Source organism: Bos taurus, chromosome 6 (assembly GCF_002263795.3).
Source record: "Bos taurus isolate L1 Dominette 01449 registration number 42190680 breed Hereford chromosome 6, ARS-UCD2.0, whole genome shotgun sequence".
NCBI lineage: Eukaryota > Metazoa > Chordata > Mammalia > Artiodactyla > Bovidae > Bos > Bos taurus.
In genome coordinates, this window is record NC_037333.1 from 51,021,559 (window position 1) to 51,035,869 (window position 14,311).

Genomic DNA, 14,311 nt, shown 5'->3' on the forward strand with positions numbered 1-14,311 from the left:
GGACTGAACTGAAATTTTTAATGGAGGAAATGCAAACAACTGCAATTCAAACCAGATTATGTATGATTAATAGTTGTGCAACCTTATATAAAATTAAGTCTAACTCACTACTACAAACCTGTAAGGAATCAGAAGAGGATTTATATTACACAAAGTCTGGGCTCTTATTGCATTCAACTCTTAAAGTCATTATAAGTTAAAATAGCCATTTTCCCCAAGACTTAAACGGAAATATATTTTATAAAAGGTGTTCTTTTTAATCTCTGAATGCATAATTTAAAATACTAAAACAGATACTTTTTCTTCACTATAAATTCACTCTGATCAAAGGAAGAATTCTCTCTCTTAAACTCCTCACAAATGCCACATTCTAAAGACTAGAGGAATTATCAGTAGGCATTCTTTTCTTTCTGCTCTAAGCTATTTTTCTCTAAAATATGTCAAGTAAACTTTTAAAGATTCAGAGAAGTGGAGTTTCATAATTTTTTCTGTCAGTAAGTTCTGAGATGACTCTTTTAACTTCATTGTGGTCTTCTTCTTCCTTTTCTTTCTCTTCTATTTTTCTCACCCTCCTCACTTTCTAGAGGCTGAGGAATAAGCTGATTACCGACAAATTCGTAAGCTTTAATTCTCTGTTTAACATTCTTTCTTTTGGTTGGAGCCCTTTAAGGAACCCCCTTGACCTATATCTCATTATGTATGAAATATACGTGTTCATTAATATAAATATGAGCGAGTGCTATAGATTCTCGATAGCATTGATGGGTGGGCTGGGAGGAGTGCTCCATAAACTCTGATTGGCCAATATCTTCTTATTTGATTGCACGGGTAAGTGGAACAGATGCAACAAGGTTATTTTTACTTTTCCAAATGTATTTTACAGTGCTCATAACATGTGTTAACTGATCTACTACAGGCATGACTACAATGCCTCCTGGTTTTAGTAATACTTTCATGTAGTTATAGTATTTCTGGACTCCACCTCCACAATAATCTTAAAAAACAGACGTTCATCGCAGCACTGTTTATAATAGCCAGGACATGGAAGCAACCTAGATGTCCATCAGCAGATGAATGGATAAGAAAGCTACGGTACATATACACAATGGAGTATTACTCAGCCATTAAAAAGAATACATTTGAATCAGTTCTAATGAGGTGGATGAAACTGGAGCCTATTATACAGAGTGAAGTAAGCCAGAAGGAAAAACATAAATACAGTATACTAACGCATATATATGGAATTTAGAAAGATGGTAACAATAACCCGGTGTACAAGACAGCAAAAGAGACACTGATGTATAGAACAGTCTTATGGACTCTGTGGGAGAGGGAGAGGGTGGGAAGATTTGAGAGAATGACATTGAAACATGTAAAATATCATGTAAGAAACGAGTTGCCAGTCCAGGTTCGATACACGATACTGGATGCTTGGGGCTGGTGCACTGGGACGACCCAGAGGGATGGTATGGGGAGGGAGGAGGGAGGAGGGTTCAGGATGGGGAACACATGTATACCTGTGGCGGATTCATTTTGATATTTGGCAAAACTAATACAATTATATAAAGTTTAAAAATTAAAACAAAACAAAACAAAACAAAAACAAAAACAGATGACCATCAGATGCTTTCCAGGGGCAATTACTAACCACAAATGCAGGTTTACAGAACTCAAATCCTAGCAGTGCTTCTCTTTATAGGTGCATGTAGGAATATCTTCATCTTGTGACAGACAAATGACTTAGTTCACAGAAGAAACTGTGGTAACTTGCTCATATAATTATTCTGATAAGCTGCTAGGAGATCAGGCTGACCTAGCCATGCCTTGCAACTTTCCTTTCAGAGGGATAATACAGGATTCTGCTGCTGCTGCTAAGTCGCTTCAGTCGTGTCCGACTCTGTGCGACCCCATAGACGGCAGCCCACCAGGCTTCCCTGTCCCTGGGATTCTCCAGGCAAGAACACTGGAGTAGGTTGCCATTTCCTTCTCCAATACATGAAAGTGAAAGTGAAGTTGGTCAGTCGTGTCCGACTCTAGCGACCCCATGAACTGCAGCCCACCAGGCTCCTCCATCCATGGGATTTTCTAGGCAAAAGTACTGGAGTGGGGTGCCATTGCCTTTTCCGGAATTTAGAAGCTAATTATCAAAGCTATCACTATTTTTGATCAAGCTCTCCAGGTTTTCCTTGGCACATTTCATCACGTATAAATGAAGCTCAATCCCATAATTTGTTGCCCCAAATCTTTTCTACACAGGAGCCAGCTCATGTTTGAGAGACTGAATTTGTTTTCAACTAAAGTCATGGAATTTGTTTACTCTGAAAAATACTGCACTGCACTGCACTGCCGTGAGGCCATCAGTCGACCAGCCGCAAGGGGGCGAAGGTGGGACGCTAGGCTTGGTCGATCCGTGGCAGCCATCGCCTCTGCCATTGAAGGTTGATATTTTAATACTTCACTGGTAAAAAATGGGTCATGTGCATTCATGTTTTGAACCATATTCATCTTATTGACGTGTAATATCAAGAATAGGGTAAATTCAGATCAGAAAATGATAAATGAACATTTTTTAAAGCAATAGATAATGATAGTGTTCTTTAGAACACCCATTTGCTTTAGTGAGTAAAAAACCAAGTCTAAGAAAATTAAAAACCTACTAGAGCTCTATCTACAAATTGAAAAAAATTAAAAACATTTTAAAAAATTGAAAAAAAATTAAATCATAGTGTCTGTAATTAATGGACAACATCCCCTTATCAACCCCTCTACAGCTGCTAGAGTTTCCCAGTCATAACTGACTATAATGGGACATAAGCTGACTTGGTCTGAACAGGAGTCACCCAAAGCAAGATAGGGAAAATTATACAGTCAAGTCCCCTGTGCTGTTAGAAAGAGCTATCATTATAATAAAGTAGAATACTACATTTTTAATATACCCAAAGGCTTTGTCCTACCAAGTGTTAGTGTCCTCATTATTCTCCAGATAAAAAAACAGAAAACAACCTCCAAAATATGTTATGAGGAACTAAGAGTAAGAAGGACAGGGGTCATTGGATTAAATTATGAAGTCTGTGGTAAAGTTTTTTACTCTTTAATTGTTCATTTTCTTTCTCAACCTCTCCCTGTATCTCTTTCACTCTCTTTCATTTTAATGAACTTGATTTGAATGTTTCTGTCTGTAAAAGGAGAGGAAAAAAAATTGACTTTCAATTACACCAAAGCCTGAAGACAGCTATTAAACTGCTCTACCTGTGTCCATTATAAATTCAGTCTCTCCCTTCAGCGGATTTCAGTCAATCTTTTATATACTTTATTAAGTGGTGATTTATTAAGAAGATGGTATATATCATTTCTTATCCATAGTATCTATTTTCCAGATATTGTTCAAAGTCTCTAGCTCTCTTCTTCATTAAAGAGTCATATCCATGTCAGTTATCATTTTTCTTCTTCATTTATCAACACAAATGGTAAGTAACATATTCTCACTTTCCCCACTCTCCAAAACCAAAATATTCCATCAAACTCTATTGCACTCTTGAACTACTTTTCTATTTATTTTTCTTCTTTCATTGTCAGGGTTTCTAATAAAAATGTGCTTCAATAAACTAATAGCTAACATTTACTTGAGTACTTATGAACCTGGGATTATGCTAAGAACTTTTACACATATCATTTGATTTAGTCCTCATTATCAGCTTTAAAATTACAATTATAAATATTCTGCATATCAGAAGCCAAGGCACAGAGGATGTAAATAATTATCTTAAAGTTTCACTTTTAGTTGGTGCTGATACTGGGATTCTAACCAAACTCTGATTCTGGAAACTGACTTATGGATCAATTTTCAAATTTAGTTTCACCACACATTCTATGGTTAATGAATTTTCATTCCTTTTTTAATAGACACCCTATGGAAAGCAAAGTTTCTAAAATTACAATGTAGAGAAAGAAAAATAGTTTTCCTTAAATCCTTTGAAGTCTTATCTGAGACCCTGTAATAAAATTCCTATTAACAAAAGAAAAATAAAAGCTCATTATTACATATGCCTCATGTATATATGAAAGTTTCCTAGGGAAAAATGAGTAACTCCTCGAGGTAGCTTAGAACTCAGAATTATACATCACCATAAGAGGGAAGAGGAGAGGAATTATAGACCATTTGTCTGGGATGTCAACTTCTCTTCTCCTCTTCTATGAAAAATCTAATCCTGACTGGTTAAAGAAACTTCTAGGGAGAGGGGAATGACAATTGAATTGCTGTTTTGCATCAATTTCAAGCAGATAGGGTCATCCCAAGGAAGCTTCTCTCTGTATTTACTGTTTTTTTCAAGTGCCTACATCTCAAAAAAAAAAAAAAAAATCAATATGTCAAAGCCACATGTCTAAGGGCGGCATGATCTGAACACCTAAAATCGTATTTTGAGGTCACATAATCTGCTCCCCTTAACCAGTAAATGTCTCCAAGATGAATTCAGTAAAATTTTGCCATTGTGCATCCTAGCTCAAATTTTTGTATCCTTGACCAAGTTTTTCCTTCTTGGCATTTCGTGTTTCTGATAATTCTTCTAACATTAAGTGTGCTGATACTAAGTATCCTTAAATGAGGGTTGTTTTCTTCCTCTCATTCTTTTCTCTTTCTACTTATTTCTCTTCTTCAGACCACACTTAAAAAAAAATCCCCATTTTTTTCCTATGCATTTGAGCTTGTGATTCCATTGGCATTTCTGATTCAAAATTACTTACATGTGCTAATCCTCAAAGTTATTTGTCAAGCTCTTATAGATTTTCTGAGCCTTAATTTATTATTAGTTTAGCTTTGTTGAACATCTGTAACACAGAGTAAGTCCATCGCTGTTCAGTCACTGAGTCATGTCTGACTCTTTGTGACTGCACAGATTGCAGCAAACCAGGCTCTTCTGTACTCCAAAGTACAGAGTTTGCTTCTAATTCATGTCCATTGAGTTGATGATGCTAACTAACCATCTTTCCCTCTGGCGTCCCCTTCTCCTTTTGCCTTCAAGATTTTCCAGCATCATGGTCTTTTCCAATGAATCAGCTCTTCTTATCATGTGGCCTAACTATTGGAATGTCAGCATCAGTCCTTCCAATGATTATTCAGGGTTGATTTCCTTTAGGATTGACTAATGTCTCTGATTTTTAATACACTGTCTAGCTTTGTTATAGCTTTCCTTCCAAGGAGCAAGTGTCTTTTAATTTCATGGCTGTGGTCACTGTCCTTAGTGATTTTGGAGCCCAAGAAAATACAATGTCACTGCTTCCATTTTTTACCCTTCTATTTGCCATAAAGCAATGGGACTGGATGCCATGATCTTAGTTTTTTTTTTTTTTTTTGACGTTGAGTTTCAAGTCAGCTTTGTCACTCTCCTCTCTCCTCCTCATCAAGAGGCTATTTAGTTCTTCTTCACTTTCTGCCATTAGAGTGGTATCATCTGAATATCTGAGGTTATTAATATTTCTCCCAGAAATCTTGATTCCAGTTTGTGATTCATCCAGCCTAATATTTAATGTGATGTACTCTGCATATAAATTAAATAAGCAAGGTGCCAATAGACAGCCTTGATGTACTCCTTACGCATTTGAACCAGTTCATTGTTCCATGTCTGGTTCTAACTGTTGTTTCTTGAGCTGCATACGGGTTTCCAAAGAGATAGGTAAGGTGGTCTGGAACTCTCATCTCTTTAAGAATTTTCCAGTTTGTTGTGATCCATATAGTCAAAGGTGTTAGTGTAGTCGGTGAAGCAGATGTTTTTCTGGAATCCCCTTTCTTTTTCTATAATCCAGTGAATGTTGACTATTTGATCTCTGGTTCCTCTGCCTTTCCTAAACCTTGCTTATACAGCTGAAAGTTCTCAGTTCACATACTAATGAAGCCTAGCTTGAAGGATTTTGAGCATTATCTAGCTAGCATGTGAAGTGAGACAATTATACAGTGGTTTCAACATTCTTTGGCATTGCCCTTCTTTGGGCTTGAAATGAAAACTGACCTTTTCCAGTCCTGTGGCCACTGCTGTAGGTCTGAGAGTTTCCTAAATGCACCATTCTCACTCTTGTCTACTTGCCTTTTCCTTTGTCTCAATCAACTCTGCTTTCCTGGATAATTTCCAATGATTTTCAAGAATCACCTTTAAATGAATGTCTATCATCAGGCATTCTTTCATGCCTAACTCTCTGTGTTAGGAGTTAACACTAATTGTGTAGGACCTATTTTGGTCCCACAGTATTTCCCCTTGATTCTTACTAATAAAAGCCCTGTTTTTCTGTGTGCAAATACCTCCCAGAATAAAGAGTAGATTCCCCTAGCTCCTTTCAATTCAGGGGAGCTCATTTGATGTTGGTGCTACTGCTAAGTCGCTTCAGTCATATTCGACTCTGTGTGACCACATAGATGGCAGCCCACTAGGCTCCTCTGCCTCTGGGATTCTTCAGGCAAGAATACTGGAGTGGGTTGCCATTTCCTTCTCCAATGCATGAAAGTGAAAAGTGAAAGTGAAGTTGGTCAGTTGTGCCCAACTTTTAGCGACCCCATGGACTGCAGCCCACCAGGCTCCTCCGTCCATGGGATTTTCCAGGCAAGAGTACTGGAGTGGGTTGCCATTGCATTGGATGCTATTTGAATTAAAATTATGCAAGCAGTTCTGTGAGTTCTTCAAAATTTCTTTCAGTGTACTCTTCCCCGCATATCTTGAAATTTGGACTAGTCTTTCTTAGTAGCTTTATCCTTCTTTTTGGCTAAAATGCAGTCATGAAGGCTAGAAACTGAGCAGCAATGGGTCATGAGGCAGCAGCCAAAATGACAGACAAGCAAACCTTGCACCACATTCTCTCCATCGTCTTACAGGCTTTATTTCCTTGATTTGTAACATTTTCTAACATATTGAATCAGTTAGGGTAAGCCTATGATGCAACAGAGTGATCCAAGGGTAATTAGGTTTCCTAAACAACTTAGAAATTTATCTCTCACCCCTCACATAATTCACAATGGCAGTTCAGATCCAGGGCAAACGCTGCCTTCAGTGGGTTACCCTAGCGTGTAACCTTGAGTAAAATCTAGAATATAATAATATGTGCCAGTGCACATATTTGACCAGTACAGTCACAATATACCCATTACCAGGTGTTTCTGACAAGGCCTAATCTCTTCTTTAGCATAATACAAATGTATTACATGGCTATACCTAATTGTAAAGAAACTTTAAATATTCAGGTCCATGTATCCTAAGGAAGAAAGAGGGTGGATTTAGGAAACTAGCTAGTGCTGTATGGATTGTGTGATGTATACTTTGTCTTATTTACTATTTTATTTTTATCTCACTCCAAATATGATTGAGAACTCCATAAAGGCAGAATTTTTTTTTTGTTTTAAGTAGTGTACCTAATGTCTAGAATAGTACCAGAAACATAGTATTTAAACAATTGATATCTGCTACATAAATTGATCAATAAATTAATACATTGCTGCTGTTGCTAACTTGCTTCAGTCACACCTGACTCTGTGTGACCCCGTGGACAGCACCCCACCAGGCTCCTCTGTCCACAGGATTCTCTAAGCAAGAATACTGGAGTGGGTTGCCATTTCCTTCTCCAATACATTGTCTAGCTTTGTCGATGCTTCGGACATCTACATACTGGAATTTAGATGTAGTAAGTTCCAGTTTTAGAGTCTTAAGACAATGGGTGGACTAATAAAAGTCACTTAGACATCTTAGAGATGTTTTTGTGTTATGAGCTCTCTGTTGGTTGATGCAATATGAAATTAATTTTCTTCTTAGAACATCCTGAAAACCTTTGGATGGCATTAAAATTCAGTTATTTTGATATATCCATTAGAAACATTCTTTTAAATTGCATTATAATCTGGAAACATATTGTAATTAAATGAAAAATGTTTCATTGTGCTCTTAATTTAAACTATCCAGAAAAAAATGCTTAGACATTAAACTGCTAATGCTTTGTTTCCCAGAATTGCTATTATTATTTATTATTAGAGTAGACCATCAGTAATTTACACTAATAACTGAGAGACTCACTAGAGATTACTGAATTTGGCAGATTAGTTAGTGAAAAAATAAATATGAAAAACATCAACACTGCAGTACCACAAAATGTGCTTTATTCATTATTTTGATAAGTGTAGTTTAATTATAATTAGCTATGGTAATGTTTCACAGTATGCTAATAAACACATTGCCATATTTTATGAAATTAATGAAATCTTAGAAGAAAAAATGTTTACTAAACTTGTACCAGTTTTTGGAGAAAAGTATAAATCTGTGATTTAGTATGTTTTGTACTATTTTTAGTCCAGAAAAAAATACATCTTATACATGATGTTGTTTTGGTCATTCCTACTGCTTGTCATCTGTATCCTTTACTAGAAAATAAAGTTCATGGGAGTAGGGCTGCCTTGATTCATACATATTGAACATGTTATGCACAGATATGTATTAACTATATGTTGTATATGTATTTAAATTTATAAATGGAAAGATTTCACTACAAATTTGGTAGTCCTAATAAATTTTAATATACATTACGATCTTTCATCACCTGTACTTTTGGAAGTCATAGGGGAAACTTAAATGTTTATTTCCATTATTTGTGATCTCTGTTCACTTTTTTTTAATGTCAAGATACATATTTAAAAATACTAAAATATTTGACTTTATACAAAGTATCAATGAAATTAAATAAATATCAAGTAAAAATGATAAAATAGGTAATAAAATCTTTGTAACATATGTAGCAATGAATTAATGTAAAATGTAATGAACTCCTGTAATCAAAGAGAAAGATAATGAAAAAGATAAAAATTCCCAAAATATTAATAATAAATGCACAGAAATGTTAACAGGGAAAATTAACTAAGTTTTCTCATTTTGTAGCTCTAAATATTTGCAATATAAAACAAAAATAATTACCTTTATCCCCCAAAATAGCAAAAACAAAACAAAATGAAAACAGCAGTATTAGAAAAGATAAAGAGAAATGGGAATTTTTATCTGTTTGGGAAATTTATTAATTTTAGGAAAATTTGGAATATCTATTTATAATTTAAAATACATATATTTTATACCTATATATATACCTGTGGTGGGTTCATTTTGATATTTGGCAAAACTAATACAATTATGTAAAGTTTAAAAATAAAATAAAATTAAAACAAATAAATAAAATACATATATTTTGATTAGTAGTTTTGCTTTTAAAAATGATACTGCCAAACTTTAGTATTTATGCCTAAACATATTTATACAAAAGTGTTTATATTGTGCATTAGAACAAAACAATGAAAACAATTTAGATGTTCATCAGTTAGTACATGTTTTTAAATTTTTCCAGTTTTATTGAGATTAATTAAAATATGATATTGTGTAAGTTTAAGGTGTACAACTATGTGTTGATTAATCTGTTGCAAAATGATTACTATCATAGTATTACCTATCACCTCCTCTTGTCACAGAGTTACCATTTGTGTGTGTTTGTGTGTGTTGGGAACATTTGAGATCTACTCTCTTAGCAAGTAAATGTTTAATTATGACATATCCAACATTACAATGTCTGGTGCACTGTGCCTGTTCAATAAGAGTCAGTGATTATTATTAATCAGTAAAACGTTCCAATTTAGTCTAACATAAGATGTCAAATTTTTTGTTTGTTATTTATGAACATGAGGTTATATGAGAGCTTAAAATCTTACTTTCTCTATTGAAATAATTCCTGAATAGATTTATACATCAAATGTGATCATGAAATTCTACAAGGCTTTTTTTTGTAAAAATTGGTAAGCTGATTCTGAAATCTGTATAGAAATGAAAATTATCTGAAATAGCCCAACAACTTTGAAAAAAGGGATCAAGGTTAGAAGGATTTACATTACCCAATTTTAGCACTTATTATAAAACTATAATATTGAAGCACAGTGACAGACAAGTAAATGGAAGAGATTCTAAAAATAGATTTACATGTATATAGTCATTTGATTTTTGACAAAAGTTCAAAAGCAATTGAATGGATAAAGGATAGTCTTCAAAAATGATACTAAAACAATTGAATAGTCATATGCCCCCCACAAAAGAAATCCTCAATCTACACTTCATATTATATAAGCATCAAATGTCAGGCTATTCCTCTATAAATTGAAAACATTTATTATGTAAAAGCCTCAATTTGGAATCTTTATTATTATTTTGCTATTGAGGTGTTCTAATTGATGCACTGGGAAAAAAGAGAAGCAAAATTCTTCACAATTTTATTTTCCTTTTATTATTATTATTACTGAAGCCTGAGAGAAGAATAGTTTCAGAAATTGAGAGCAGGGCCCTGATCACTGCAGAACTGGCAGGGAGAAAATAAATAACTTCAATTGCATTCAGTTCAGCTCAGTTCAGTTCAGTCGCTCAGTCGTGTCCAACTCTTTGCGACCCCATGAATTGCAGCACGCCAGGCCTCCCTGTCCATCACCAACTCCCGGAGTTCACTCAAACTCACGTCCATCGAGTCAGTGATACCATCCAGCCATCTCATCCTCTGTCATCCACTTCTCCTGCCCCCAATCCCTCCCAGCATCAGAGTCTTTTCCAATGAGTCAACTCTTCTCATGAGGTGGCCAAAGTACTGCAGTTTCAGCTTTAGCATCATTCCTTCCAGAGAACACCCAGGACTAATCTCCTTTAGAATGGATTGGTTGGATCTCCTTGCAGTCCAAGGGACTCTCAAGAGTCTTCTCCAACACCATAGTTCAAAATCATCAATTCTTTGGCTCTCAGCTTTCTTCACGGTCCAACTTTCACATCCATACATGACCACTGGAAAAACCATAGCCTTGACCAAATGGACCTTTGTTGGCAAAGTAATGTCTCTGCTTTTGAACATGCTATCTAGGTTGGTCATAACTTTCCTTCCAAGGAGTGAGCATCTTTTAATTTCATGGCTGCAGTCACCATCTACAGTGATTTTGAAGCCCCCCAAAATAAAGTCTGACACTGTTTCCACTGTTTCCCCATCTATTTCCCATGAAGTGATGGGACCAGATGCCATGATCTTTGTTTTCTGAACATTGAGCTTTAAGCCAACTTTTTCACTCTCCTCTTTCACTTTCATCAAGAGGCTTTTTAGTTCCTCTTCACTTTCTGCCATAAGGGGGGTGTCATCTGCATATCTGAGGTTATCAATATTTCTCCCGGCAATCTTGATTCCAGCTTGTGCTATTTCCAGCCCAGTGTTTCTCATGATGTACTCTGTATATAAGTTAAATAAGCAGGGTGACAATAGACAACCTTGACGTACTCCTTTTCCTATTTGGAACCAGTCTGTTGCATTAGCCATACCAAAGATTACTAAAGGACTCCTTGAACTTGTAAAAGTGATTGTTTGAACATCAAACGCTATTCTCAGTTATAACTAAGACACAGTAGGAAACATAGCTGACTGATTACATGGCCACATAGTGGGAACTCTCCTGTCATAAGAACTCAGTTATAAAAACTGACAGAAACTTTTTTTTTAACTGCGGAAGATGCAGTTAATTTAGAAATGGTAATCAAGTTCCAAAATAAAAGTACACTCCTGTTGAAAATGCGAGTCAGCAGTTTGAACTCAAAATTTACAAGAGGTGGCAACTGAAAGCAACTCTGAGAGATGACAAGATGTGTAAACAGGTGTGAACTGTGTCACAAGTTTTCATACTTCTCTGGCAAGCATGTTTCTGTGAGACCATGCAGTTTTACCACTAGGACTGAAAGAGGTTACAGGTGTCACTTAAAGAAAAAAATAGACTTTGACACTTCTGAAAATAATTCCAAGGCAGTATACTGCACAGATTTTCTCCTCTCATTGCCCATTGCTTCTTGCCTCTGAAAGAGAAAAATATATATATATTATGAAGATGTTTATGTAACGTAGCTAAAGATGCTTATGTAAGGTAGCTAAAGATGCTTGGATCTGTAGCCCAGATTTAAAATATTTAGTGTATTGGTTTATTTTCTATTACTGAGTGTTAGGAGGAAATAATATTTGTATGTTTACACTTTGAAATAGAAAGGACTCTTTCTTGGACCTCCGTACTGTGTAGGCTTCAAAAATCTAGGAAAGCTAACATTTTTTGATTCCCTATATACATTAAAAAATCAGAAAGTACTTCTGTTTTACTCACATTTTACCACTTCATCGATACTCCTTTTTCACATTAGCAACATTTCAGCAATATTGTCATTCTTATTGAAGAACACTTCATAAAACATAAATATAAACATAATAAACACAAATAATAGTATTTCATGAAGTTTAAAACATTCAAACATAAAATAATATGTATTTCAAAACAAATTTATTTGAAACACTTTCAAAGATAAAAATTTCAGCAATATAATAAACATCCTTTGAGGTTAAAATGATACTTAATTTCAAATTTTCACCATTCCTGGCCAGTTTTCTACCAGTCAGAATGTCACTTAATGTTTGCTTAAAATTCTTTGGTACCTGGCTTTATGGTCTTTCCCATTACCTCAATTCTTATCATCACCCTTAACAACAGTTAAGGATTTTTCTTTTAACCTATCTTACCTTTAAAAATGTAAATTTTAGCATCACAGTTGTTGATGAAAATCTTTCATTTTTCTCCTTGCTTCATGCGTTACTCCTAGCCCAGTGTATCTTTGGCATTAGCAGGAATTTCTTTACCTGACTTCTCTACTTTATCCTTTTTATGACTTCTTTCTGGCTTTCATTTGGTCTTTATTAATCCTGGATGCTTTGGTCACTCCCTTACATATTCCTCAAGTCCTTTTTCATTGTTTCTCAATCACTATTAGTCCACAGAAATTTTCTTTGGAATTCTTTTTCCTGCATTCTTTCCTCCCATATTTGACATCCTAACACAGCCAGCACAAAATAAACACATAATCTTGAATACCACCATTAGAAGAAATTCATTGTTTCCTAGCTTTAAATTCATCTTTTCTGAGCCTCAAAATCTTTGGAGCATTTATTTCACGTTCTCCCACTCAACTACCTCTCTTATTCTTCACAGAACAGTTGTATACCTTCCCCACTCTCCTCAAATTCCTTATCCCACCGAACTGTGCTCAATCTCAGTAAAAAGTCTCTACAATTTCCTAGTACTCAATGTGTTGAACAATCTACTAAGCCCTCTACAAATATCACCTCGTTTCATCCTCTCGATAGTCTGCTGAAGAGGCTTTATTATTATCACTGTACTGAGAGTAAACTGAAGATGAGAATGATAGAGTAATGTCAAGCTTCTACAATGAATGATAGTCGAAGCTTGAATTTGAACTTGCAACCTCATGATCCTAAATGCCTCCTTCAGCAGAAAAAATAAACTTGCCCTGTTCTTTACTGAGAAATGAGAAACCGTTAGATGAGAATTGTCGTCTTTTCTGCATTTCCATTTTAAATGTATTTGGTGGTTTATATTTTTCACTTTTCTCACTTTGACATTGTCAAACTTGTTTTACTTCTTGAGTTAATGAGAACCTAACATTATCCTCTTCTGCCTGTATAAAAGATGCTTTTCTTTTGTATAATCCACTTTCTCATCTATGGCTTCAGTGATAGGAATAATTTTTTTTTTAATTCCATAACATCTATTGTGAATGTTGAGTTTTGCTTTTGCACACACATGTACAAGTTCATATACACCCAAAGGTCTACTGAATCTGCCTAAATAATATAATGCTTGTGTCTAACTACCTAGTTAGTCAGTAAATTCACACCCTTTTATTTATCGTTCACACTGCAATTTCAACTTTTGAAAATACTGTCAAGACAGTGTATTTGAGCTATACTGAAGGACCAGGATTCTTTGAGGCTCTCTCTTCATCTTCATATTCACATCCTCCAAGCCAGGATTGTTCTATAGAGCTTTCTGTATTAATAGTTATGTTCTATGTCTGTGCTATTTAAATATGGTAAGTATTAACTGCACATAGATATTGAGTCCTTGGAATGTGGTTAATGTGTCTGAGGCACTGCATTTTTAATTTGTTTGATTTTAATTAATTTAAGATTAAACAGCCACACATCATTAGTAGTTACATATTGGACAGTACACAGCTCAGCTTTTAAGCACCAGACTTCTTAGGGCTGGAAATCATTGGAACTTGAGTTGCTATAATTTGATTCAACTGAATTATAATTAAAAATACACTTATCAATCCTCCTTTGCATATTCAGCATTGTGCTTACAGCTGTAAAACAAAGATGAAAGCATGGAAAAATCTAACTCTACCTTTAAGGAACCGGGACTACAGTTTGTGGCCAAATCCAGTCT

At 35.1% G+C, this 14,311-nt stretch overlaps 1 pseudogene; it reads right to left on the reverse strand.

Annotated features, from left to right (window-relative positions):
- Nucleotides 1-391: 391 nt before the first annotated feature.
- Nucleotides 392-2,421, reverse strand: LOC112447014 (protein-L-isoaspartate O-methyltransferase domain-containing protein 1-like; annotated as a pseudogene).
- Nucleotides 2,422-14,311: the final 11,890 nt, after the last annotated feature.